At 43.4% G+C, this 25169-nt stretch overlaps 1 long non-coding RNA gene across 1 annotated transcript in view; it reads right to left on the bottom strand.

Moving 5' to 3' along the window:
* Positions 1–19429, bottom strand: part of LOC147578554 (uncharacterized) — a 94268-nt gene extending 74839 nt beyond the window's left edge. Inside the window, exons 1-2 of the long non-coding RNA XR_015254306.1 lie at positions 19027–19429; positions 17276–17365 (exon numbers count right to left, since the gene is read on the bottom strand). This is a non-coding gene — a long non-coding RNA (uncharacterized LOC147578554). The remainder of the gene's footprint in view (positions 1–17275; positions 17366–19026) is intronic.
* Positions 19430–25169: the final 5740 nt, after the last annotated feature.

The raw sequence follows: 25169 nt of genomic DNA, 5'->3' as shown, positions 1-25169 counted from the left end.
AAAGATCTGACAGAGCAAGCAGCAAGATAGTAAGGGAATAAAAACAATGCTATTTCCTAATTTATGTTACGGTGTTCAGCTCAATAAATTCGTACATTTATTCAGCTCAATGAATTCAATTAACAGTTGTTAAAATTAAAATATTCATTCATGCACCTATAAAATCATGTTACACCCCCCTCGTGGTCCTCATTCCATATTCCACACTTTAGGAAAGACTGAGTCATATCACATTAGAAAAAAGAGACCCTGACAGCATTTCAGCACCTGGCCATCACTTAAGTGTCAAACAGAATCATTTAGCAATAAGGACAGTATCTCTTAAGTGTCAAACAGAATCATTTAGTGATAAGGACAGGATCTCAGAGATAGCAAATGACTTACTCCAAATCACACAGCTACTTATTTAACCAGAACTCAAGTATTCTAAGTCCTAGATTACAGTGCTTTCCTGAACACTATGTTGCATTCCTGGTTTACCATTGGTAAGTTTTAATATTGTGTTGAAAATTTAATTGTTGAATATATATAATTTGTCTGCCTAATTGTTTCACAACAACAACAGCAGCAACAACAATTCTGAATTTTTATAATTTAATTAATCCAATATTAAAACTCTAGGAAAACAAATTGTCTTCAGATTTCTACTCTATCTCTAACATGTCTGCCAGGCCACCCACTTACCTCAGAGGCTGGGCTTGAAAAACTTTGAGTAGGAACTTTTTTGTAGAGTTTTCATGAATTCAACAAATGCTTATTAAACTTCTCATGTGCCAGGCCTTGTGCCAGGCACAGGGAGTTCAAGAGTTCTTGCCCTCCAGTTGCTCAGCTCAACAGATGAGAAAACAGGCAAATACAATAGAGTGGGACAAGTACTCTAATGGAGGTGTACTGACTGGGTGATATGAGACCCAAGAGACACCTGACCAGTTTCAGGGGGCCAAGGAGACTCAGGCAAGGCTTTGCCTAAATACATAAAATATACATATATAAACACATATATATTTGGTTCACATCAGAGGTCATGACTAAAGTGACATCAAGATTTCCACTGGCTTGCATGTTTGGATGGGCAGGAAAAGATCTCTGACAGACTCCACACCCTATCTGGTGGGGCTCTAAGTGTAAGCCCCTCTCCCCCTCCTTCCATCATTTGAAACATCACTGCACCTTGAGCAAATAGAAGAGGGAAAATGAGTCGTTCAAGAAGAAGAATCTGCCTTGAAATTGCATCCCTTCCCATGATTTTCCAAATGAAGAAGTCGAAATGCACAGCTAAAATGGTCAGAGGCTGTGGTAAGCAGAATAATGGCCCTCCAAGGATAGCCACATCCTAAACTCCAGAACCTGTGACTATGTAACCTCACATGGCACAAGGGACTTTGCAGATATGATTAAGGTTAAGGATCTTGAGATAGGGAAAGTATCGTGGGTTATCCAGGTGGGCCCAGTCCCCTTACAAGTAAAAGAGGAAATCAGAGAGTCAGAGGCAGATGTGATTATGGAAGAGGAGTTAGAAAGATATAGCCTTTCTGTCTTCAAAGAAGGAGAAAGAGGGTATAAGCCAAGAATTGTGGGTAGCCACTAGAAGCTGGAAAAGGCAAGGATTCTCCCCTAACCCTACCATCACTTTGATTTAAGCCCAGTGAGACCTGATTTGGACCTTTGACCTATAAAATTGTAAGGGAATAAATCTGGGTTGTTTAAGCTACTAAATTTGTGGCCATTTGTTATAGCAGTGATAGAAAACTGATATAGAGCCCATGGCTCCTTACTAGAGTGAGCTGAAAGTATGGTTAAAAAATGGTTTCCAGGGGCGCCTGGGTGGCGCAGTCGGTTAAGCGTCCGACTTCAGCCAGGTCACGATCTCGCGGTCCGTGAGTTCGAGCCCCGCGTCGGGCTCTGGCCTGATGGCTCAGAGCCTGGAGCCTGTTTCCGATTCTGTGTCTCCCTCTCTCTCTGCCCCTCCCCCGTTCATGCTCTGTCTCTCTCTGTCCCAAAAAAATAAATAAACGTTAAAAAAAAAAAATTAAAAAAAAAATGGTTTCCAGAAAAGTTAATGATATTCAAACAAGCAAATGTCAAAGATAATCATCCAAACTCTGGGGTGTGTGTGTGTGTGTGTGTGTGTGTGTGTGTGTTTAAAGCTGGATACAGCAGGCTATTTTTTTATTAAAGAAATACATTTTCACTGGGGAGTAGTTAGAGTTCCTTGAGGAAGATGTATAATTTTCTGCAGATGAGGATAGTTGACCTCAAAAGTCTAATGAGAAATTCACTGTGAATACCATGTACATCTTCACCCAATGGGAAAACAAAGGTGCTGATCATCAGTGGACTGTTGGCCATAAGAAGCCATAGGGAGGAATGACCTGGATGCAGTCCTGAACACCAGAACATAGTAAGCATTTATTCTCTTTCCAGTACTCTGTGCTGCTGGAAACATACCTAAGGAAACAAATGGATTACTGGAGCAATAAAAGCCAGAGATCTGTGGTGTGAGACTCATTACTTGCTTTTACTGTCCAAATAATCAGAAAGAGTAATCTGTAAGTATTCCTTCATAGTGATGTTGGAAAGGAATTCTTCTTCCCCCTTCTCAGCCATAAAAGGTACCCATGAGGATACACGCAATTGCATCATGAATTTTTCCTTTGTCCTCAGCAGGATCCTGCTTTTGTGTTTGCTTCAAGTGGGATTTATGAGAAATAGACTCTTATTCTCTCTAAAAGTTCACCTACAGGTACAGATCAAACAATAATGGCTGTGTGATAAAGCACCTCTGCCCTCATGATGTAATGAAACTGCCTCAAATGAAAATGCTTCAAAGTTCTTTTCCATCTTTGCTTTCCCTGAAGTACAAATCATTCACTGTTTTATTTTATTTTCCTGCAGCCTTGCTCTTTGTGCCCCCTTTTTAATTCATGCTCCTGGTAAGGAGGTGTTGATTTTGAGGAGCTTTATACAATGTCACAAATTCCTAGAATTGGAAAAACCTTTAAGAGTTCATCGAATCCTCCTCTTTGTTCATCTAATCTAGGGCTTTACCCAAGCCGGCCAAGGAAGGCAATGTTCTCCATACTCCTTAAGATCCCACAGTTTGGAAACCATTATGGGCTTAATTTTGCTCCCCTAAATTCATATGCTGAAGTCCCAGCCCCAGTATCTAGAATGTGACTGTATTTGAAGATGAGATCTTTAAAAAAGGCAATTAAGATAAAATGAGGTCATTGGGGTGGGCCCTAATCCAATCTAACTAGTGTCCTTATAAGAAAGTGAGATTAGAATAGATACACGGAGATGGAAGACCAGGTGAAGATACAGTAAGAAGACAGCCATCTACAAGCCAAGGAGAGAGGCACCAGAAAGGACCACCCCACTAACACTTTTAGGCTCCAGAATTATGAAAAAATAAATTTCTGTTCTTTAAACCATACAGTCTGCACAGTCTATGGTACTTTGTTATACAGCTCTAGCAAATTAATACAGAGAGCAAACCCATTAGCCCATTTACTGTTAGAAGAATTCTCCTCATGTCTAATAAAGATCTCATTTGCTCTAAATAGTGGCCTTTTATTCTGTCTTTCGTGTAAAGGGTAGCAAGTTCTTTTGAAAGTATCCTGAATATAGTAAGGGAATCCAGAATGTCAGATGTAGAAGGGGTATGGAAATTACTAGTTCAACCACTTCTTTTTACAGATGAGGAAACTGAAACCAAAAATGTTGAGTGAGTCTTTCAAGGTCACACTGCAAGTTGCCAGTCAAGCCCAGGAGATGGGCACAGGGCCTGGACCCCTGGCCCTCTGCTTTCCATCTCATGCCAGAAGAACTAGAACAATTTTTAGAGAAACAACATTGGAAGGCACAATATGAATCACGAGAATTGGGAGCAGAGGGTGGTATCACAGGTTACCTGTATGTGGTAGCTGTTGGTGCTTATTTTCCATGATAATAACAATTTTGCAGGATTTTGAATTTATAAAACAAACAGTTCTGGACTCACACGTCATAATCAACTCAGGGGACCCACTGTACATTTGACAATCTATCATTATCTGATATTATAATTTCCCTCTTTTGGGAGCTGGGGGGCATTACCATGACCTCGAGCTGCCACAGTGAATCTCACAAGAGGACACACCATGTTGTGAAAACCCAAGCATGCTTTCTTGTCTCTTATGGTTTCATCCATTCCTCTTCTGCTCTTCATCTAATTTTTTTTTTGCCCAGGACCTTTCACCGTACATCCATCATTTTCTAGAAACTCTCTGAAGGACAGAGAACTCTACATAAATCATAAAGTAACGAAAGATAGAATTACATTATCTTACTCTTCTTTGTTTATTCTCACCAATCCTTCAACCCCTCACATGGCAGAGTGGCAGGTTTCACACATAAAACTCAAAGCACTAAACTTCTTTCCTTTGGGTCCAGTTCTCTCCACTGGAGCACAGTGAATCTGTCAATTCCCCTGAGCTGACTCATTGCTGAGTCACCGATGCCACTGGCGGCCAAGGCAGGGGGCCACAGCAGCTGATGGTGTTGATGCCTGGGGTTACTTCCCTACAGAAGCTAGGAAGCAACAAGGGAAGGCAAAGCCTGCCAGTCTGGGGTGAGATTAAGCCCATTTAATAGAGCACAGAAATAGGGGTCAAAGCTGAGCTGAATTATTTGTCTGGCTATCAATTAAGCAGAGCTGCCTTATGTGAACCTTCTGACTCATTAGGTTGGGGTTCTCAAAATGAAGTCTGTAGACCACCTGGGTCATAATCACCTCGGGTCATGTTAAAAACTCAGATTGCTGAACCCCACTTCAGACTTACAATTTTAGCAGCTTGCCCAAGTCAGGAGTGATTGCCTTTAGGACACCAGCTTGTTGTGTTTGTCTTTAAAAAAGCAATACCATATGATTTCACTCATATGTGGAATTTAAGAAACAAAACAGATGCACATAGGAGAAGGAAACGAAAAATAAAATAAGATAAAAACAAGATAGGGAGACAAACCATAAGAGACTCTTAAATACAGAGAACAAACTGAGGGTTGCTGGAGGAGAGGTGGGGGTAGTGCTAAATGGGTGACAAGCATTAAGGAGAGCATTTGTTGGGATGAGCACTGTTATATGTAAGTGATGTATACTAAATTCTACTCCTGAAACCATTATTACACTATATGTTAACTAACTTGAATTTAAACAAAACCTTGGAAAGGAAAAAAAAAAAAAAGCAATGGGATGGACATTGTAGAATATCCAAGCTATTTTAGTTTAGGGAACCACCTCTGCTTTTGACAAGTGTTAAAAACATTTATGAAATCGAAATCTCAGGGCTGTGGCCTTGGGGTTTGCATGTTCATTAAGCTCCCCAGTGATTCTTTGGGTCACAAAACTTGGAAAACTCTTTCCTGTAGTTTTCTCTCATAATCCTTTTGGTTGATAATTGGGGGAGAATAAAAGAAAGGAAGAAAGAAGGGGGGGGAGAGAGCAAAAAACGTCTTTCATCACTTTGGTCTGCCTCGTTCAATTTGGTATGTACTTGCCCTATCGGGGAGGTGCACTATCACTCCATTTTGCTCTATCCAGCATCTAACTTTCTTTCTTGTGTGGGACGAACCATTCCCTATGTGTTGTATTAGTGGGACATAGTGCCTGAATCCCATGGGCAGCTCAGGCATAAGAGAGCTCTTCTGGCCCCACCTCTGGTTGCCAGACTTGAGCACAAGACCACACTTTACCATTTGATGTTTCCACCACTGGGATAAGGGAACAGGGAGAGTGATGGGTTTGTAGCTGTGGCCACAAGATCTGGAGGAGCAATGATATCTTGGCCAGATGACATTGTCCAAATATCATTCACTTTATAATGGTACTACTTGATAATTAGGCAATAATATGACAAAGATTCCTGAACAAGTCATTGCAAAATTCTATCTAACCCTGGTTATACTGCTGGTGAATTGCCTGACTTTAGGCAAGTTTCTTCTTCCTTCCAGGCCTTACCTGTATCATTTATAAAAAGGAAAATCATTATCCTTACGCGGCTTGGTAGAATTGTAGTAAAACTAAATTTTAAATATATATGTGCTTTGTAAACTACAAAATACGATAGAAATATTAGTGGAAAATGAATTTTTTAAATGTATACTTATTCTCACAGAAGCAAAAATTTCCACTCAGCAAGAAGTATTTTTAGAAAGAGATCCTTAGTTTCCTTGTGTGACTCTTAAATTTAACATCCAACTTGCTGATTTTTAACATCATGAATTTTTATATTTTGCTAAGTCCCTGTTGTTTCATCTGCTATCAGGCAGTCAAATTCCCCACAGGAATAAAAGCATTAAATAAAATGCTATACACACTACAGTAAAAACTTCCATCCATTTCCCAACAGCTGTTGCTTTTTAGAGAAACCAAATATTTTTGGAAAGGGCCACAAACATTCTGGATTCAAACCATTTATTAGCTTTGGAAACATAACATGCAGTCATCTTGCCAGTCTTAATCTTGCAGTTCCATTAAACACACCACAACTGCATCATAAAACAGAAAAGGGAAGAATTTATAAACAAATAAAGCAGTTAATTGGGGCAATAAAATAGCAGTTCCCTCCCAAGTGTGGAATCGCTGTGTTTCAACCTACAGAACCCTGAAATCTGCTTGTCAGAAGTCTAGTCCCTAGCAGAGCCAAACACAGATCAAAGATTTCAGGATTGCTCCTGGGTCCACAACACTGGGTCCGTGTACTGCCGCCACGCCCTCAGTACCTCCTTCCCCTCACCTGGCATTGCTGCAAGTCTTTCCAAGAAGACCAGCTCCCAGCACAGTACTCTCTTGATTGTTATTCCATAGCCAGGGTTCCAGTTGAAGAAGGAATTGCCGGGAGAGCCACAGCTATGGCTACGTCTTCAACACAACACTCAGGTGGGGAGATGGAGACATCTTCTCAGATGTGCTTCTGTTTCCTGGGCAGTGCGGTAACCTAATAGCACTATCTCTCCTGTGCACTGCCAAGATGAGAGCAAGCTTTGGAGCCACAGGAACTACGCTGCAATCCTACCATTGCCTCTTGCCTACTCTACGGCTATGAGCAAAAGCAAGATTTTTAATATGAGTTTCATTCACCTATTCATTCGACACATATTTATTGAGCAACCTACTACATACCTGATCTTTAAGATCTTTTAGCAGTTAAGTGGTGATGCTAAACCCCTACTTCAGAGACTTGTTGTGAGAATCAAATGAGAAAAAAATATATATGCATATACAGGTTGCAATAGTATGTGCTCACAAATATTCACTCCATTGGTTCAAGTAGCAGATTAGAATTATACTGTACGTGCAATTAAAATCATATCTTGCACAGTATTGCTTTCATTCAAGAAAGAGACAGAAAAGACTTAGGGTATCCACCCCCCTCCATAAATGGACTCTGGCTTCACTCACGTGAACTGCAGAATAGTCAGAGGGATTGCAGCTCCTGCTCCGAGGGGCCCTCTGTAGCAGTGGGATGGAGCAGAGCCAAGTGGTCCATGTGGGGAGTGCACTCATGACCTTTGCCTTGTTAACACCCAGGACCTGCACTCTCTCCCACCCCTGGAAATGTTTACAGTCTGTTTATGTAATCAGATGTGTGCACGCGCATGCACGCGCGTGTGCACACCCACATACACACTATCTAACAGGAAATTATGTTTCTTCGTAGAGGTCTGGCTTTTGGTATGTTTTGTTTAAACTCTCTAGAGATAAACTGCCATTTACCTTTGTTTAATATCCCCCATAATGCATAGACGAGAGCTGTACCCAAAAGACGTTCTACTAATGACTTATAATACTTATGAACAGTTACTTTCCTGGTTTAAAAAAGAATGAGATTAGTATATGGTACTCTTATAAACCATTTCCCAGGTCCTAAATCAACTGAAGAGAAGGGAAATACCTGACGGTCAAAATCTGTGTGAAGCCTACATAAGTGCTTGCTACTGCTTGAAATCTTTCTTAGACACAGCAACTGCACATGGGCCTGCTTTAGAAAATGTCAACTAGGACACTATTGATTAGAGTTAGAACTCCTAAAAGGGAGGCAGGGAGGTGGGAAGGGAGAAAGGAAAAGGACTTAATCCCTTCACCAGGTTAGTATCTTAGATACTTATAATTCATGATTTCCAGGCTGTGCAGTCAACATGTTGAGTTAACTGGTTTCCAAATGTACTGGGATTGCTCAAACCTAAATGAACCTTTTATTTGTGAACTCATATGTGGCTAAAGAGATTGAACCCATGTGTCTCATTCATTTGCACATTGGCTGTAAAAATATCTTTAAGTTATACTCTGGAAAAGATCCGTAAACCTTAAGCCAGCACACCATCTCCTTCACCTCAAGACCTACTGAGAAACTGTATGGGTGACAGTGCCTTCTTGTTTCTAAGCCTTGCCAGCTCCTGTCTCCTCTTACGTGTAAACAAAACTCAAGCGAACCGGGAGTCATTTGGAAGGCAGTTGGAGTGCTGTCCTTTCATCAGCTCACCTGGTGCTCTAATAAAATATCCAAGAAGCCCACATCTGGTAGGTAATAAAATCCAGAGTGGAATGAAGATGCCTGGCTGCTAAAGTGCTCTAGCCACCAGACAAAGCCATTGCGACATTTTCTTCAACTGTTGCCGATGCCAGGATTTTAATGGGGCAAAGCTGAGAGCCCTCTTTCTATGTATTTTTCCTGCACTGGGCTCACTGGCTCTGCTGCTCCCATGCTGCCAAAGGTTTTCTCCACAGCACCATCAAAACCGGCTCACAACCCAAACAAGGAAAATGCGTCTTAACATGACAGAATCAAACACAATAACACTTATCTCATACTCCCATCTCCCCAGGGTGGTGGCACTGAAGGGCGGATCTCCTTTCTTCTCCACCTCTTCTGAGTCTCCCAAATAAGAATAAATGTTAGGTCTCTTTGCAGGAAAAGACAGCTATGCCAACCGCAGAGGACATGTTCTGACTGTCAACAGTGATGGATGAGATTCTGTACATTTAATAAATATAAATGTCATAATCCAACCATCAAATTTAATAAACAAAAATACCACAAACCATCTTTCCTCTCTGCTCCATGTGCTCCTTTAAAGCTGATAACATTAGAACACATTTTGCCCAAGCTATAACCTCACCATCTGCCTGGCTCAACTTCTGAGGACTTGGTACGGGTTAGAAAGAAAAGCAAATGACTTCACACTGAGAAAAAAACGAGGGACGGGGGCCTGGATGGTTTTTTCACTCCTCCCTTTCCTTCTGACCTATTTGTTAACTATAGAACCAGATGTAACTATCGGAGTATAAGTTCAACCCTCAAGAATTATTAGGGAGGCAGATCGTGGAGAACATTTTTTTGCATGAGTTACACGAACAAAACTCTAAAGGCTTCCCCAGCAAGCTGAGTTGTACATTTCAGGGCTTTGATTTGGAAATGCGGAGATGCAGTCAGATGCTGACTGACTCATTAAGGACGCACTTTCTTTTGATGGCAAATTAATAATAATCATAACCACAACAATAAACACATACAAAAAATTGTTTCATTCCTTGGCCAGATTCAAAGCTATAACTGGAAGGGGCTCTTTATGTTGAGTTTAGGAAACCTCAGTGGCTCAAAGAAATGGAAAGGGGGAACTAAGTCCAAAGAACCTTAGAAAATGTCTAATATGAAGAGAGAGAAAGATAGGCTAGATCTATTTTTTTTCTATTGCTCTTTTTTGAGAGCCTGCTATGTCCCAAGTACTTTATATACATTTTGACAATTTGATCTCATTGAGTACTTTCAAGAACACACTCCAAAAGATATTACTAACCCTATGTTGTGGCTGACGCGTACAGAGGCTCTATAACACGTTCAAGTTTAGAGCACTAGAATATGAGAGAACTAGACTGACCGATTCCAGAACTGCTACTCCTTCCTCTCTGGGAACCTCAGTTTTCCTTTGGGGAGCTGCTCCTTCCCCATTCTGGTGTAGTTTGACCCCACCTCCCAGTTCCAGGATTCACATTTTTACCACATCTGGCTCCAAGCCCAAATTCATAACTACTATGCCATGGTGCTTGGGAAATAGATTCAGATGCTCCAGCAACACTGGTGGTTGGGGTCATTGTCAGCCATAGAAAGGACACTTCTTTATACCTAAAAACCTCCAAGGTATTAAAGCTAAATCCAACAAGACCGTGGGTTTTAGGAGGTGTCCATTAGCAGTTGCTACTCTCATGCCATCAGAGATTTCCAGGAAGCATCCTGTGCAAATAATCTGCACAAGAGAAATCATTTGTCTGTTTCAGAGGGTGGTGTAATTTTCCTCTCTTTAGGAACCACCCCACACTCTGCAGTTCTCCCAGAGTACACTTCAAATCTCACACCATATATACCGCGTGTTTCTTAATGATGCCAGGGAAGCTAAGTGGCCATCTTGTCCCCCTTCTGGTTCCATGTGTTCAAAACTAGGCTTGGGTTGTCCAGGGGCTGGGTCATGTCTCGGTGACTAGCAAAGCAACATGTGCCCCAAGACAGAATTAACCTAGCAGGGAGGGGGAAGAGGAGAGGGGCGTTCTATCCACATTTATCCATCTAGGCAGCCTCACCACTGGAAACTCTGAGCTCCTGGGCTCTTTAATATAGAAAACCCAGAAACCTGAAGCTCTGGGCAAGAGGCAAGAGGATGGAGCCTGAGCAGAGGACTTATTTTACTTGAGTTGAAGTCTCTCTACATTCCCTTGGTACATGGTAGGGGAAAATGCAATGGAAAAATCTCAAAGAGATTTTGCTACCAAATTACTACTAGGACTGATGTTGAAAAAAATGTTATTTGGAATTGGGTAGGATTTTGGAATTTAAAGGGTTTCTTTGTCTTCTTACTTTTGGTTATAAGGCAAGTCATTTTGCTAGTGTCACAAAAATGCAATAACTTCAGTGTAACAATTACCGTTTTTTCCTCTTGACAGAACTCTCAGGCAACGGGAAGCTGCAGTGCTTGGAACAAATATTGTGGCTTACCAGAGATGACGATAGGGGTGGACAAAACTCTGCAAGAAACAGTCCCTGCCCTGAAAGCTAGGAATCTAATTTACACAAAGGCCATGGTCCGTGCTATACTTTGGAGACTTCTACAATTTTCATAGCATGATTTCATACTTTGAAAACTAATGTTTACTATCACAGATTTCTACTTTCCAGAATCTTCTATGAATAAAAAAAAAAAGTTGGGGGAGGAAGTGCAGGAACCAAATTTTCCACCCCTAGTGCCCTCCTCCCCAAAATACATATAAATGGTGGTAGCTGAGAGGTTGGAAAGTGGGGAGGGAAAAAGATAGAATGCCTCCCTTCTGCCCACATCTGTCCTTTCTTACTAGCCAATGCCTTTAAAAAGAAGTAAGAGATGCAAGGGATCCTGTGGTCTGCTCAAGGAAGGCTACCTCCCCTCAGGGCCATGTTCATATTAGCATCTAAGTCAACAGCAGAGGAATCTGGCATCTGTTCTTAATTATCCTTTTTTAATTCAGAATACTAAACAGTGAGTTCAATACTCTGTCTTCTTAGTTGAACCTTAAAATACCCATGTTATTTAAACTGTCCTCCTTGAGCTCTGGAATCCAGAAAGGTTAAGTGTGCTCCCCAAAGATACATAGCAAGGGCTTAGAAATTAATCCCAGACATCTGATTTGTTTCTAACTATACATGAGTTAACAATGGCTAATAGCAAACTTATTTTGAAAATGCTTGCTAGCTATTTTTCCATCACTAGAAATTACCTGGTAGTTTGCCTCATAAATATTGTATCATTATGATTCCTAATATCTCTGTCAGAGTTCTTAACTTTTATGATAATAGGCAACTTGGAAACACTTTGCCAGACATTAGGCCATAATGTACAAAATAAGTGACTTACAAATGGGCTGTAGCTATCTAAAGCATGTCTGGTAAACAAATAACTGATATTGGACAACAGTGAAAATCAAAGCTTAAGTGCTGTCTTTGTGAAATGAAATAAGGACTGCTTTCTGGTTCTTTGTCTCACTGTGGACTGCTATCCTTTTCATTATCCTTTTCATATCCTGCTTTCCTTTTCATTAAAAACAACTCCTGGAAAAATAAACCCAGGAAAAAAACTATGGGAGGCAAAAATACAAATACAGCCATTCTCTAACAACACCTATTACACTATCTGCTGAGTAGCTCTGTTTGTGTAAACAGAATGTCCAATTCCCTAAATTTTAATATTTTTAATTTCCAAAAGCAAAGTACTCCCATAAAGAAGTAAGGCCATTCGTTGAGGGTGAAGACCCAGAAATAAATTACTCTCTGGGATACTACCACCCAAGTTCCAACTAAGAACAGTTTTATACAGATGAAACCAGATTAAAATAAATTTTAAGCACAACTTTGAAAAGAAGTAAAATTTTAGAGATTCAAATGTTGGAAAAATTGCAAGTAGAAGGATTAAAAAAGTTTTGCTTGGATGATGGTGAGGGATTAGGCTTTTTTAAATTTATTTATTTATTTTTAATCCTTTGCCCCCACTCTACCAAAGTTTGAAGAGAGCTTAGAGAAATAGGAAATGATTTCTGAAAATTGAAGGAGCCTAAATAAAAATTTTAAATGAGAAAATATCAACTCCAAGAGTGATATCAGCAGAGAGGAATGTAGACCATATGGTAATATAGAGTTGCTCCCAAGCTTCCTCAGAGCCAAAATAAAGAGGGAAACAGAGTCACTTATAAGATTCAGCATGTCAACAAGACAGAAACAAACCAAATGTACAGGAGAATCACATTTCCTGAAACAGACCTGGGAGCGTTTTTCTTGTGGCATCTCATGAAGAGGATGCAGGCTGATGCCCAACAGCATCCCTGCAGCATAGGCACCAGGGTTCCTTCCGGCAGGTTCATCCTTCACTGTTTGCTATGGCATCAGGCAAGGCCCGACCGAGCAAGCATGATTCTAAGACAGGTCAGGTACTGTGTTTCAGAATTATATAGCATGGTGAGCTTCAACCCTGGCTATGTATCAGAATCTCACCTGGGGAGCTTTGAAATATCCTAATACCCAGACCACATCCTAGACCAATTTAATCAGAATCTCTGGGGATGGGTCCCAGGAGTTAGTAGTTTTTAACAACAGTTTCCTGGGCCACCTGGGTGGTTCAGTCGGTTAAGCGTCTGATTTCGGCTCAGGTCATGATCTAGCAGTTTGTGAGTCAAGCCCCACGTCGGGGCTCTGTGCTGACTGCTCAGAGCCTGGAGCCTGCTTCAAATTCTGTGTCTCCCTCTCTCTGACCCTCCCCACTTATGCTCTCCCTGTCTCTCTCTCTCTCAAGAGTAAATACTTTAAAAAATGTTCGTAATTAAAAACAGTTTTCCCAAGTGATTCCAGCATATAGCCAGGGTCATGGGGCCTTTATGATAGATGTTCTCCCTTCTTTCTCCCACTGGCACTTCCCCATTCCACTCCCCCACTGTGACGCCCAGGACAATATACAAGACTCACTGCAGCTTAGAGCTCTCATTTCTCTCCCACCTTTGTAAACAGTGGTTTTGACTGTAGCTATCTTCCTTGAAGGACCCCCTCCCAACTATCTGTGCCTTGACTATGACCTAACATCTGCTGTCAATCTTCACTGACATCATTTAATTCAAAAATGACACCAACTGTAATCTTTGGGTAGGCATGTGTCTTTGTAGTCACAGTCACACACAGATACAAATTGTGATTTTTCTTTCTTTTTTAAAATAATGTAGGACAAGTCATGCATTTTGACAGGTACTGCAGAATGACTTACTCAGTACACACTCCATCCCTTACCTCCTCCCTCGATTTCCTCTGCCCTCTACCAGAAGGGAAATTAACATATCTACTCAGCTTCCCATATAACTAGGGTTCATGGATCTGGTCACAGATAGAGGCAAGGTCCCCAGGAAAGACTCCTATTCCTAAATAAAAAGACAAAGCTTCATGAAGAGAAAGGTTTTGCTTGACTCCCTTCTTCCTGTCTGGAAGCAGCCAACTTTAAATTATATGGATGAAAGGAGCTCACTAAGCATGGGAAGTGAGGACATGGGAGCAATAGCACCAGCCCTGGACTGCCTATCCTGAGACTTCTTATTACATAAGAAAAGTGAACCCGCGTTTGGTATTAAGCTACTGTAATCAAGTTTCCGCTGCATACAATCACGTGAAATCCCAGGCAACACATGTATGGTACCATTGAACAAGGTGGACTAGAATAGTGTTTTTCAAAGAAGTTACAGTCCCATATTGAATCAACCTTAAATATATAGATGTAGACACGGAGATAGATGGTAGATAGATACAGATTTCATTTCAGTAGAAATGAAGGGTGTCACTAATCTACCCAATTTCTCCTCATCCTCTACAAGTTAACACAGTTGTGGCTTTTTCTCTGCTGCAAGAATTAACAAAGAACAGGGAGGTTTTTCTTGTCCAAGGTTCATAGAGAAGATGAGTTCAATTGTACAAGATGGATAGGGACCCCAAGAGTTGGAGGAGGTAGATGAGGCCCAATCCAGGGGACAGAAGGGTTCCCTCAAAGCAAGATGGGAGGCAGAGGATGTGACAAGTTCCTCAAGTGATTAAGACCTGTGTTCCCACAGGGAGACCACGTAGTGGACAGGTGGTAAAGACCATGACCTTGACAGTTAGCAGGGTGAATCATGTGTGGCCTGAGGTGGGTGAGGGAAAACTGTGAAGGCAGCTCTGTGGGTCACCCTATCCAGCACTGCTTGACAATGCTGGACAGCATCCCACTTAGTAGAAGCCTCATTGGAAAGATTAAGGCCACCATGAGCTAGGACTGTGGTGTTTCAAGGTTTCCTGGCACCACTTAAATTCTCAGATGCTTGTTAATTCATTAGAGGTAGAGGAAGCCATCCAAAATAACCGATACTGGACTCATTTTGATAAAAAGAGAACTTTAGAATTAATAAGGCTGGGGGGAAAAAACCACAAAGAATTGTGAGAGCTGATGGTTCTTAGAGTTTCATGTTGGAGAATTCATTCTTATTGCCCAGCCCATTGTTTAAAGAGCTGTTCATTCTACATTATAATCATTGGGAGCAACCCAGTCACTAAGGATTGTATTTATCAGAAGATAATTAAACCTTGGAGAAAAGGCTCATATTTGGTTTTGATCAAACTAGAGAAAAGGAGTGAGGAAGCCAGTTGCCCCTTCTGGTAAGGCTTTAGTATCATCAAACTGGGGGGTGGAAGGGACTCTTGAAGATCATCTGCTCCACTACACATGTGATGCTAAAATCCTCTCCCCAGCACCCCAGCATTGCACCTCGAACTCTGACTTGAGCACGCCTTCAGCATACAAGGCACTATGTGGGTACAGTGTCACAAACGGGATGTGAGGGCAGAGCCTCAAAATGAAAAAGTGAGAAATGAGTGCATAAACGTTTGTAACAACACTCAGTTTTTGTGGAAAGTGGGGTGATAAAACAGGGTAAAGTCTCAACAAGGGTCTACAACGCGGGTCTCCAGGGGGATGGGAGTCAATGAGAAACTGTTCAAAGGAGACTCAGGGAAAATTTTGGTAGAGTGAGAACAGACTCCACCAGTTGTACAACTTTGCTGTGAACCCAAGTGGCAGGGGAGGTCACAGAAAGGTGTTACTCAGGTGAGAAAAGGAAAAGGAAAAAGATGTATATGTATATATATATATGTATATGTATATACGTATATGTATATGTATATGTATATGTATATGTATATGTATACATATATCTTTACAATTCAAATCCTACTTCCTACTCTGCTCTGTAATATTCATTTTCCCCAAGAAGATTAGTGCATTTCATCTGGAGTTCTGAAGCCATTAAGAATGCACTCAAATTCTTCCACCACCTTTGTCCAGCAATAAACATCACTGAGCCCAGCAGCAGCCAGCTCTTCTAGCAGTATGTGAGGGAGTATTGGGGGAATTTGAAAATTTTATGGTCTGAAAAGTGGGCCTTAGCACTTTAGCTTTTATTCTCTCAGAGAGCTTATAAATCCCTCTTCATTTAGCAGTTTTCATGAAAATGACAGCTTTTGTTAGTCAGGCTAAAGTGAGATTAAAAATAAAAATTTTAACCATTAATCCTCACTGATTAAAGTGAGACCAGAAATCAAATTGTTACCAACTGTGTGCTAATTTCAGCTTAATTCTTTGGCAAGAGGCTTTGGAAATTTTCAACTCGCCGTGCTAATTCACAATGCCTTACTACTGATGGCAGAAAGTCAAGGTCTCCTTTCCTCCTGGGTCCAGGGTGTGAACAATGACTATTTCAAAATCAGTCCAATAAAATATAAACATTAAATTCTTAGCTATGTTGTTTCTCAGCCATCACTTTCCACACCACTCTCTCCTCCTACTCACCACCAACCTTCCCCCCACTCCACCAACAGCTATGAAAAAATATCTCCCCAGAGACTAGAGAATCACAGCTGAATGGCTGGCCTTTCCGCATCAAACAGAATGCCTGCAGCATCAAAGCAGGTGTCACCCCCCACACAAGCCGTTTCTATTACACACAGTGCTGGGAGGGAAGGAAAATCTTCATGCCAATAAGCCACATCAATTCATCAATCAAAATGAATTCATGCGCTAATTAAACTAGCAAAAATTTAAAAAGGCATTTGTGTTACAGACATGAGAGTGGGGTGGGGAGGGAGATGGGAGTTAAAATTCCAGGGAAGTGAAAACTTGACAGACACGGTACCACATAGAAAAGGCAGTAAATACATGGCTGGAATTAACTGCAAGCCTTTCCTTAACTTAAAAATAATAAACAAACAAACAAACAAACAAACATTCACACATACCAACAACGGGGGGGGGGGTGCAAATATTTTCCTGGTTGGGCCAAAACTGACATTAGCAGGGGTGTCCTCTGTATTGTGCACATTGGGAAAACCTGTGAGCAAAGTAAAACTCTATCCCTCTTTCTTCATGTCCACTTGTCCCTTAATACTGAACATCCTTCCTACTCTTTTTGATGACTTGGCAGGGCTACAAAGTACAGTTACATGGTTAGTGCACTGCACAAAAGCCTAGAGCTGAGGGAAGAATGCAGCTGAAATCCAGTCCATGCTCTGACAGCAAAGTCACATGCTCTGGCATGGAGTTGCTGTCATTAGGAAGCAGTGCCTCTTTCCTCACACAAAGTGCCCTCTGCTTGTGCACCCAGAGGGCTGTGACCCCACAGAAGCCAGGGGAGGTCCTGGTCCTTGCTTTTATTTACCTCTTGTCTCCTGTTTCTCCTGTTTCTGTTTCCTCCCTCTGAAGCTTTGAACTGAACACTTCTTCAGCTGTTTCAGCATATCATAAATATCTGAACAAAGAAAAAAAACTCAATTATCCATCCAAGTGTTTCATCTATATGACACCAAGTACCCACGTATAGGGGAAACATCTTAATGCTTAGTATTGTGTAGACAAAACATCTGGTTGATCAACTTAGTTCATGTTTCTCTCAGATTCTTGAGTACCATAGAAATGCTCTCATACCCACTCACAGGCTGGATTCTCCATTGTAGAGTGCAAACTAGTTTTTCTAGGCTCAAAGAGTCCAATTCAGTATAGGGGAGGCCTGAGAGATAATAAAGGGACAAGGGGGCTGTTTTCCTCTTAACACTAAATAAGTAACATTTAGCCCACTTAGCGAAATATTACGGGAAGAGAACTTTTCATCTTTAGTCCAATTGTTCTGATGCTTCATTTGACAAGATTCTTTCACTGTCTCTTATCTGTGTTGCATTCGGAGGAGAAAAACTTTAATATTTGCTTCAAATATCTCAATTTTATAAAGGCTGTTTCTTTGAAAGCTTGCTCTTGAAAAACAGGAGTCCAGTGGCATGGGCTTCCTAAAGTTAGTACTGGGGCAAATAAATTGGCCCAATCTCAGCTATCTTTGCTCGAAATGACGGAGAAAAACGGTTCGAATATATCAGTCCTGTCATCTGAATCTAGCCTCCTGGTCAGGGCACTCTATAGCATCCCGGCCAGGTAAATGGCGAATGGCGAGGTGAATGGCGAATGTCATTCTCCTCGTTTCCCAAAAAAAGAGAAGCAGTTGAATGAAACGCCAGGCCCGTGGTCAGACAGTGAGTCAACAGCATAAGGGCGAACTTTCCAGATCTTCCCAGAATTGGCCCCAAGACTTGGTGCACAAGGGGTGAAAACTAAAACTCCTTTTCTTCTCCCCAAGGCAGACCGTGAAACTGTAAAGATGAGCTGGCATTTTGTTTTATTTTGTGTAATAAACTGTTCTTTTCACAGCAGTTGGCCCTGGGGGGGTTTCAAATAGCACTGCTTGGCTGCAGCTGTGGGTGTGGCCCGGCTCAGTCCAAAGGCAACTTGGAGACCACAGCTGTGTCAGGCCGAGCGGGATCTTAAACCTCCCATCTGGGCTGCACACTTTCAAGTTCACCACCCACCCCCTCCCCAAAAACAAGTGGAGTCATTTTCACAAGCCAGAACCCCGCAGATGGGAGGTTCTGCTCTTCCTCCGCCGGTGGTTACTTGGGGGGGGGGAGGGGGGGCACCTCCGATACCCCCAGAGACTGACCCCCACAGGCTGCTCGGGACAGTTTCTGAACCGTCCCCGGGGCCATCCCTTCGCTACCCACGAGAACCCTCCGCAGGGGCGTTGGTAACAGCGGTCAGCATTTTCAAAGAGGTTACCGGGTGGGAGGGGTTTTCTGTTTGGTGTTTCGATTTTTTTTTTTCCCATGACTCTTTCTCGGGCTCTCACAGCCCGCTCTGACAAGTGGCATGCGTGCCCCGATCCGGTAGCTTCTGACACCCTTCCAGAAAAAAAAAAAAAAAAAAAAAAAAAAAAAAAAAATCTTCAAGGGTTTCCTTTGAGCCCCCGCTTCCAGCTCCAGCAAATAAATGACAAAGTGACCCCTCCGCCGGCAGCGCCCAAACGCAAGGACGGAAGCGCGAACTCTGAACCCCTTCCCATCCCCTAAGTGACGGGGAATCACTCACTTCTTTGTCTCACTGAGGAAACTATGTGGGCTCGTGAATGGCTTCTTTTCTGACTGGATTACAAGTACGTCAGAACGGGCACCGTCTGGGAGGGCGGCGAGCGAAAACGCAGCGCCCGGCGCACGTCTGGGCGGCGGGGGTCGCCGCGGCGTCCTCGGAGCGGCAGAGAAAGCCCTGGAAGGCCGCGCCGGGCCGCGGGAGGAGCCGCCGCCAGGGGGAGCGCCAAGAGCCCGCCGGCCTTTGTTCGCGCCGCGGCGCCGGGGGAGCGCGGGCGGCTGCCGGGAAGGGCGGGGGGACGCGCCCGGGCCCTCGGCGGTGGGAAGGACCCGCGTCTTTGGCAGTCCGAGTCGCGTTCGGGCTTTTTCGGCGGGCACTCTCGCTGTCTGGGGCTGGGCGCCTCCGTGTGCTCCCACACGCCCGGCCTTCGACGCGGTCCCGTCCCTCCTGGCCGGCGGCGTCCCCCTGCGCGCGTAGGGGATGGGGACGGGGACACACCGGGGGTGCAGACGGAGCGGGCGGGGGACGCCAAACAAAGCCTGGGGAGAGCGCGAGCGAGAGGGGGTTATAGAGGGGGTGGGGCAGCGTGTGTGCGGGTGGGGTGGGGGCTAGGGGGAGAGAGAGAGAGACAATAGAACTAGAGAGCAAGAGGAGGGAGAAAGGGCAGCTCAACGCAGCAAGTCTAAGCTGAACGCAGTCCCCTGGGAGAGGCACTGTCCTTCAGAGGGTCCCTGCCGTTGGGTGGTTGTGGACTGGTAAAGAAGAGTGAGCCACTCATTTCAGCAGCAGACAGATGGGTCTGTAGGTATAACTAACGTGACAGATAGGCAGGCGCTGGTCTTCCCAGGGATCCTCCTTCCTGGGGAAAGGAGCCAACACTTCCCTCAGAGGGCTGCAATAGCTTATCTGTGGAGTGTCAGGCTATCCCAGAAGAGATTCCGTGATCAAAGGCTTGGGAAAAGTGATAAGAACACAGTTTTTTTCCCAGCTAGCAACGCTGAGCAAGTTCCTGGGACCATGGCCACTTTCTTCACTTGTCATGCTTTCTTCCTCTCCGTTTCAGCCAGACTGCCCAGTATTCCTATAGAATTGTAAAGCCTGTGTCCGTCTACAGTTAGAGCCAATTCTGGACGTTTGCTGATGACACCAAAGAGGGGAAGACTGACCGTGACCCTGGGAATAAAGGTCACCAAGAACATTTTCAGCCCTACTTCCCTTAGTCTGGAAGTGGGGGAGAAGCAATAGGAGTCTGGTCACTCGGGTTTTAAACACTAGCTTTGAGTTGTAAACTCCATTCAGGGAACAGTAGGAAATGGTGCAGGTACTTGGTTAGTTCATTTCATTTTACCTACGTTGAGCCCCTTAACTCCTAAAACAAACCATTTCTTTCATACGAGCATAGGTGCATTACTTGGTCTTCTTTTCCCCATTCGTAAAATTGAAGGATTGGATCAAGGTACCTTCCAGTTCCAAAATTAGAACAGGTATCTCTGTTCAGGAATTTGCAGAGGAACGTTCCTTATTTAAACATCCGATGCAATCATGGGGTGAAGAACACGAAATACAAATTTTTAAAGGAAGAGAGTGAAGTAACACAGCATTTAATCCAGCTGAATCTCCATTTCCAAATTTTGTATTTCTAATGTTGATAATTCACTGTTACATGAGGTCACATCTAAAACAGTTAATGCTCCCTAAGTGAGAAGGCAATGTCACCTCTGAGACCCAGCATGGAAATCAACCAGGGAGAACTATGGGATGAGATCATTTGCTGTTCAAGAGGAAACCATTTTCCTGCACTAAGAAGAGTCTCTTAGACTTTAGAATCCTTGGGTTTTCCAGTAACAAACCCTGCCAGGATGTAGCTGATTTTTCTGAGCCTCTAATTTTTTTGTTCGTATTTTGTCCTCTTTTCACTGTTGTGTTAGTTTTGGAGTTTGAGGACAACGGACAGACACAAACCCAACTTTGTGGCAAGACCACTTCTCAGTTACGCACATCAAATTTTAACAGTTGTGAGAATGTCCGCGATTAAGGCTGTTTCACCTAATGTTTGTCTAAGTTGAGAAGGTTCCAGTGATGAAATTTAAAGTCTGTGGCTAATGAGGAACACAGGTTTTTTTAAACTTCATGTTTAGAGGGCAGTTCTTTAGCCTCTCTGTTGGAACTATGACAATGTGGGTCTGATAAAATATGACTTGGTTTGAAACTATCAAATAGCATTATAAAAATGTTTGGACTAGATTTAGGTCTCCTCAAAGGTGGCAGATTGATAGAGCATGGATAAAGCAAGTCAGCTTCCAGGAATGATTGCTTCGTGAGAAACTGGGCCCTTCTTTCTCCGGAGTGACATGACATTCCCAGACAACGTCTTAACTTGCAGAGTCTTCAAAGCGCGAATCCCAGCTTCCTTCCCTGCTGAGAAGCCTCTCGCAGGAGTGGAAATTTCTCTAGGAATTCTGTAATGGAATGGTACCTTGCTGAAGCTAGGGGTCACCAGGTCATTGCATTCTAATCAGCCAGAAGCCAGCAAGGCCATCACCATAGCTAAAACCTCCAGAACAAGCCTGTGAAATATGTTCTCTGAGCTCTCTGATCTCCTAGGTCGACCACCTCCATAAGTGGTTTCCGTCCCAGTCCCGCCAGGTTCTCACCTGGACCATAGCCCCACCCGATGGCAGGGCCTCATGGTCCCACTGAGTCTGTTCCCCCTTCCTCCATCCTCTTACCTCACCGCCCTTCTAGGTACATTTGCATCTCATTTGTGTGACTGGTGCACCTAAGGCTAGTGGCTCTGTAAAGCAGGAGAGGGTCTGTCATCATTCCAGAAGAGCAGCTAATAATTCTGGACAAAGTATTTTGACTGTAAGTGTTGACTGATCCCAAATCATTTAAGTATTGCTTCTTCAAAATACCATAGGTTGTTTTTGACTCAAGACTTTTATGGCTAAGACAAAGAACAAAGTTTTAGCTGAGACAAATAAACCTGCACTATAGATCATTTACATTTATATGCATGTGTTCATACATGCATGTAAAGCTCCAGTTAGAGTTTTTCCAATGCTTGGTATCTTAACTACCTCCATATCTGGGCCCTCTAGCACATACTAGTCAAAGGAAACGATATCAGTCTTGTTCACCTTCTTCACCATTAGGGGATGGTCTTCTTCCGCATTTTTTGCTGATCAACTAATTACAAGAAGCTCTGTGCCGACATGTTCTGAGCTCAGATTTTACAGAGCAGTCACTCTTTCTTCTCTCTCTGCACCCCCCCCTTTCTGCAGTGGTGGGAGGGATTTTACCAACTATGTTGGCTTTTTACCAAATAGAATAATCTATGGACTAAGCGCCTTACCCACCCCTCAGAAGCCAATCCCCCATAGTTGGTTCCCAGGTGGACTATTAAATGTCCTTTCTCTTCCTTGCTCCCGTGGTTGCCGCTGTGGAGCAGTAGCCACCTCACCGGGAAATTGTTGGCTCCTCACATCACGCTGGTTTCTGAAAAGCTCGATGAGTATCTTACCAGCAGGCCCAAAGTCAGGAGCCACAGCATCAGCCAGACCACGTGACTGCCCCTTCAAGCCGGCCTCAATCACTTTTCTTTGCACAAGGAAGCAAAAGCATCTGCCCCACCTTCTGACTGGCCAACAAGTATCCCGTATTTGCATAAAAATGAAATCAGCCCACAGATGTCAATTGCAAGCATTCTTAGCAGAGCACTCTGCTAGGCACTAAGGAACCAGATACTAGAGGGGGGAAGGTTTGCTAAGAACACTGCAGAATTTCTGAAAATAGCTACAGGAAGAGGAGAAAGCTCCCGGAGGCCAAGCTGCAGCGAATCCTGGAAAGCAGTGCTTGACACCGGAGGTCCAGTCGGCCAAACGGCTTCAGCAGAGCAGCATATTTTTACAGAGTTCATTTAAACCATTATGTCGTGTATGTTCTCCTTTTTTTAAAATGATACATCACTGCTGACAGTTGGCATGTACTGTTTTCATAGCTTAGCCTTTATAAATATTATGAGCACATATCACAGCAGTATTGTTATAACGAGTTGCAATGATGTGTTCTTTGAGAGAGTGCCAATGACTGGTTTATATCCTTGGTGATGCTGCAGCATCATAATAAATGTGGTATAAATCTTTTCCAAGGTTCAGCAGTTCTTTTGAGCCAAGCACACTACATGTGGGTTGTTGGATTCCCCGTGTCGCCCCCAACCTTTGAAACCCCTGCTTCCTCAATGCTTTGATATATAGTTCCCAATTTTGAGGATGTTAATATGGTCAGTGATCTAACCACACTCCTTTAATAGAGGGCGGCCTTTATTATAATCTGGAAATAATTTTCATCTAAACATCACCAACAGCCAAACATAATAAAATATGTATAAGTCAAGTAACATTACCCAGAGGCCGCATGGGCTTTAGCAGAGTCAGCCGCCGCCGCTCTACAGCCATGGGACTCGGGGAGGCAGGGAGGGAGGGGGCATCTCTGTTTGCTGTCACAGGGTGCTGTCATTGTTGGGGGCAAATGGGAGAAAGCAGTCACCCTCTACTAAGATGGCTCTGTTACCGCAAAGGTAGGCCAGCAGGTTTTCTCGGGGAACATCAGGACCCAAAGCAAGGGGCTAAGGCAGTGAAATAAGCAGCATGCTAGAGGCAGGGGCTGACAGCGTTCATCCCTTCCGGTCATGAACTCACTTCGTTGATTTGGCCAGGGGGCCTGGTCTTTGGTCTTGGTTCCCTTCTTTCTACCATATGGGACCAGGGTAAGGACAGAGAAATATAGAATTTTAATAATGCTGGGGCACCTGGGTGGCTCAGTCGGTTAAGCATCTGACTTCGGCTCAGGTCATGATCTTGTGGTTCATGAGTTCGAGTCCCCCATAGGGCTCTGGGCTGACAGCTCAGAGCCTGGAACCTGCTTCAGATTCTGTGTCTCCTTCTCTTTGCCCTCTCCGCTCTCTCTCTCTCTCTCAAAAATAAACATTAGAAATAATAATAATAATAATAACAATGGCTCCAAGTCCACACTCACTATGTCAGGGCCATTCTGGGTAAGACGGCCACAGCCCTGACTTCTCACATTGCCTGAGTCACTCCCTATAGAAGGACACCATCTCTGGCCCTCAAGTACCTGAATCATGTCCATGAGAACAGGTCCCACATACACTGGTCCCTTCCAAGTAGGGTGCATTAGAATGATTAGTTGGAATTGTAGGTATACTGAAAACTAAACAACTGAACCCTGAGTGATTAAATCTTCATTTCACCCTGCTAATTGTATACATGGGCCAAGAGCTGCCTTCAGATAATCACGCTCAACAGAAATTGGCTGTGGAAATGGAATTGATCTATAAGCAGCTGTCCCAAGCTTGAGGTGGTAATTCTTTTGCAAAACATTAATATATTCTGTATCATCGATGAAACCACACCTGAGTCAGAACAAATGCAATAGGGTGTTTTAGGGGAAAGTATAACAACGCCAGAGGGGAAACTCCCTGTAAGGTACGGGCTTCATTCAGGCTCTAATTTTTTTTTTAACATTTATTTATTTTTTTGGGACAGAGAGAGACAGAGCATGAACGGGGGAGGGGCAGAGAGAGAGGGAGACACAGAATCAGAAACAGGCTCCAGGCTCTGAGCCATCAGCCCAGAGCCTGACGCGGGGCTCGAACTCTGACCGCGAGATCGTGACCTGGCTGAAGTCGGACGCTTAACCGACTGCGCCACCCAGGCGCCCCTCATTCAGGCTCTAAATCACCTCCATTCCTGAGTAGGCTGGGGTGACTTCATTACCTTTTCCTGTGAATTATTAATACCAGAAACACTGAGCCTTGAGGCAACGGTTGGGAAAAACTCTATGCATGAAGGAAATGAACCCCACCTATTTTCAAGGGCTTCTCCTTTTCTTTCCTGGAATTTCCTCAGTCCCCCCACCGCCCCAAGTTTCTTAAGTGTTTGTGTGTTTGAAACAGCTGCCACCTGACTCATTAGAGCATGTAGTGCTATTGCTTGAGTTTGCTTATTCTTTCAGGAATATCTTTTTGAAAGAGAAACCTAGTTCGTCTAACTTTTTTGCAGTGCATGTCCCAAGTCCCAAGTGACCTATGGGGATGTGAATTCTGAAGAAATTCTCTGCCTGCT

Source organism: Puma concolor, chromosome C1, assembly GCF_028749965.1.
Source record: "Puma concolor isolate L17-30 chromosome C1, mPumCon1.1.hap2, whole genome shotgun sequence".
Lineage (NCBI taxonomy): Eukaryota > Metazoa > Chordata > Mammalia > Carnivora > Felidae > Puma > Puma concolor.
The sequence above is the reverse complement of the archived record's forward strand: the minus strand, read 5'-3'. Positions and strand labels throughout refer to the sequence as shown.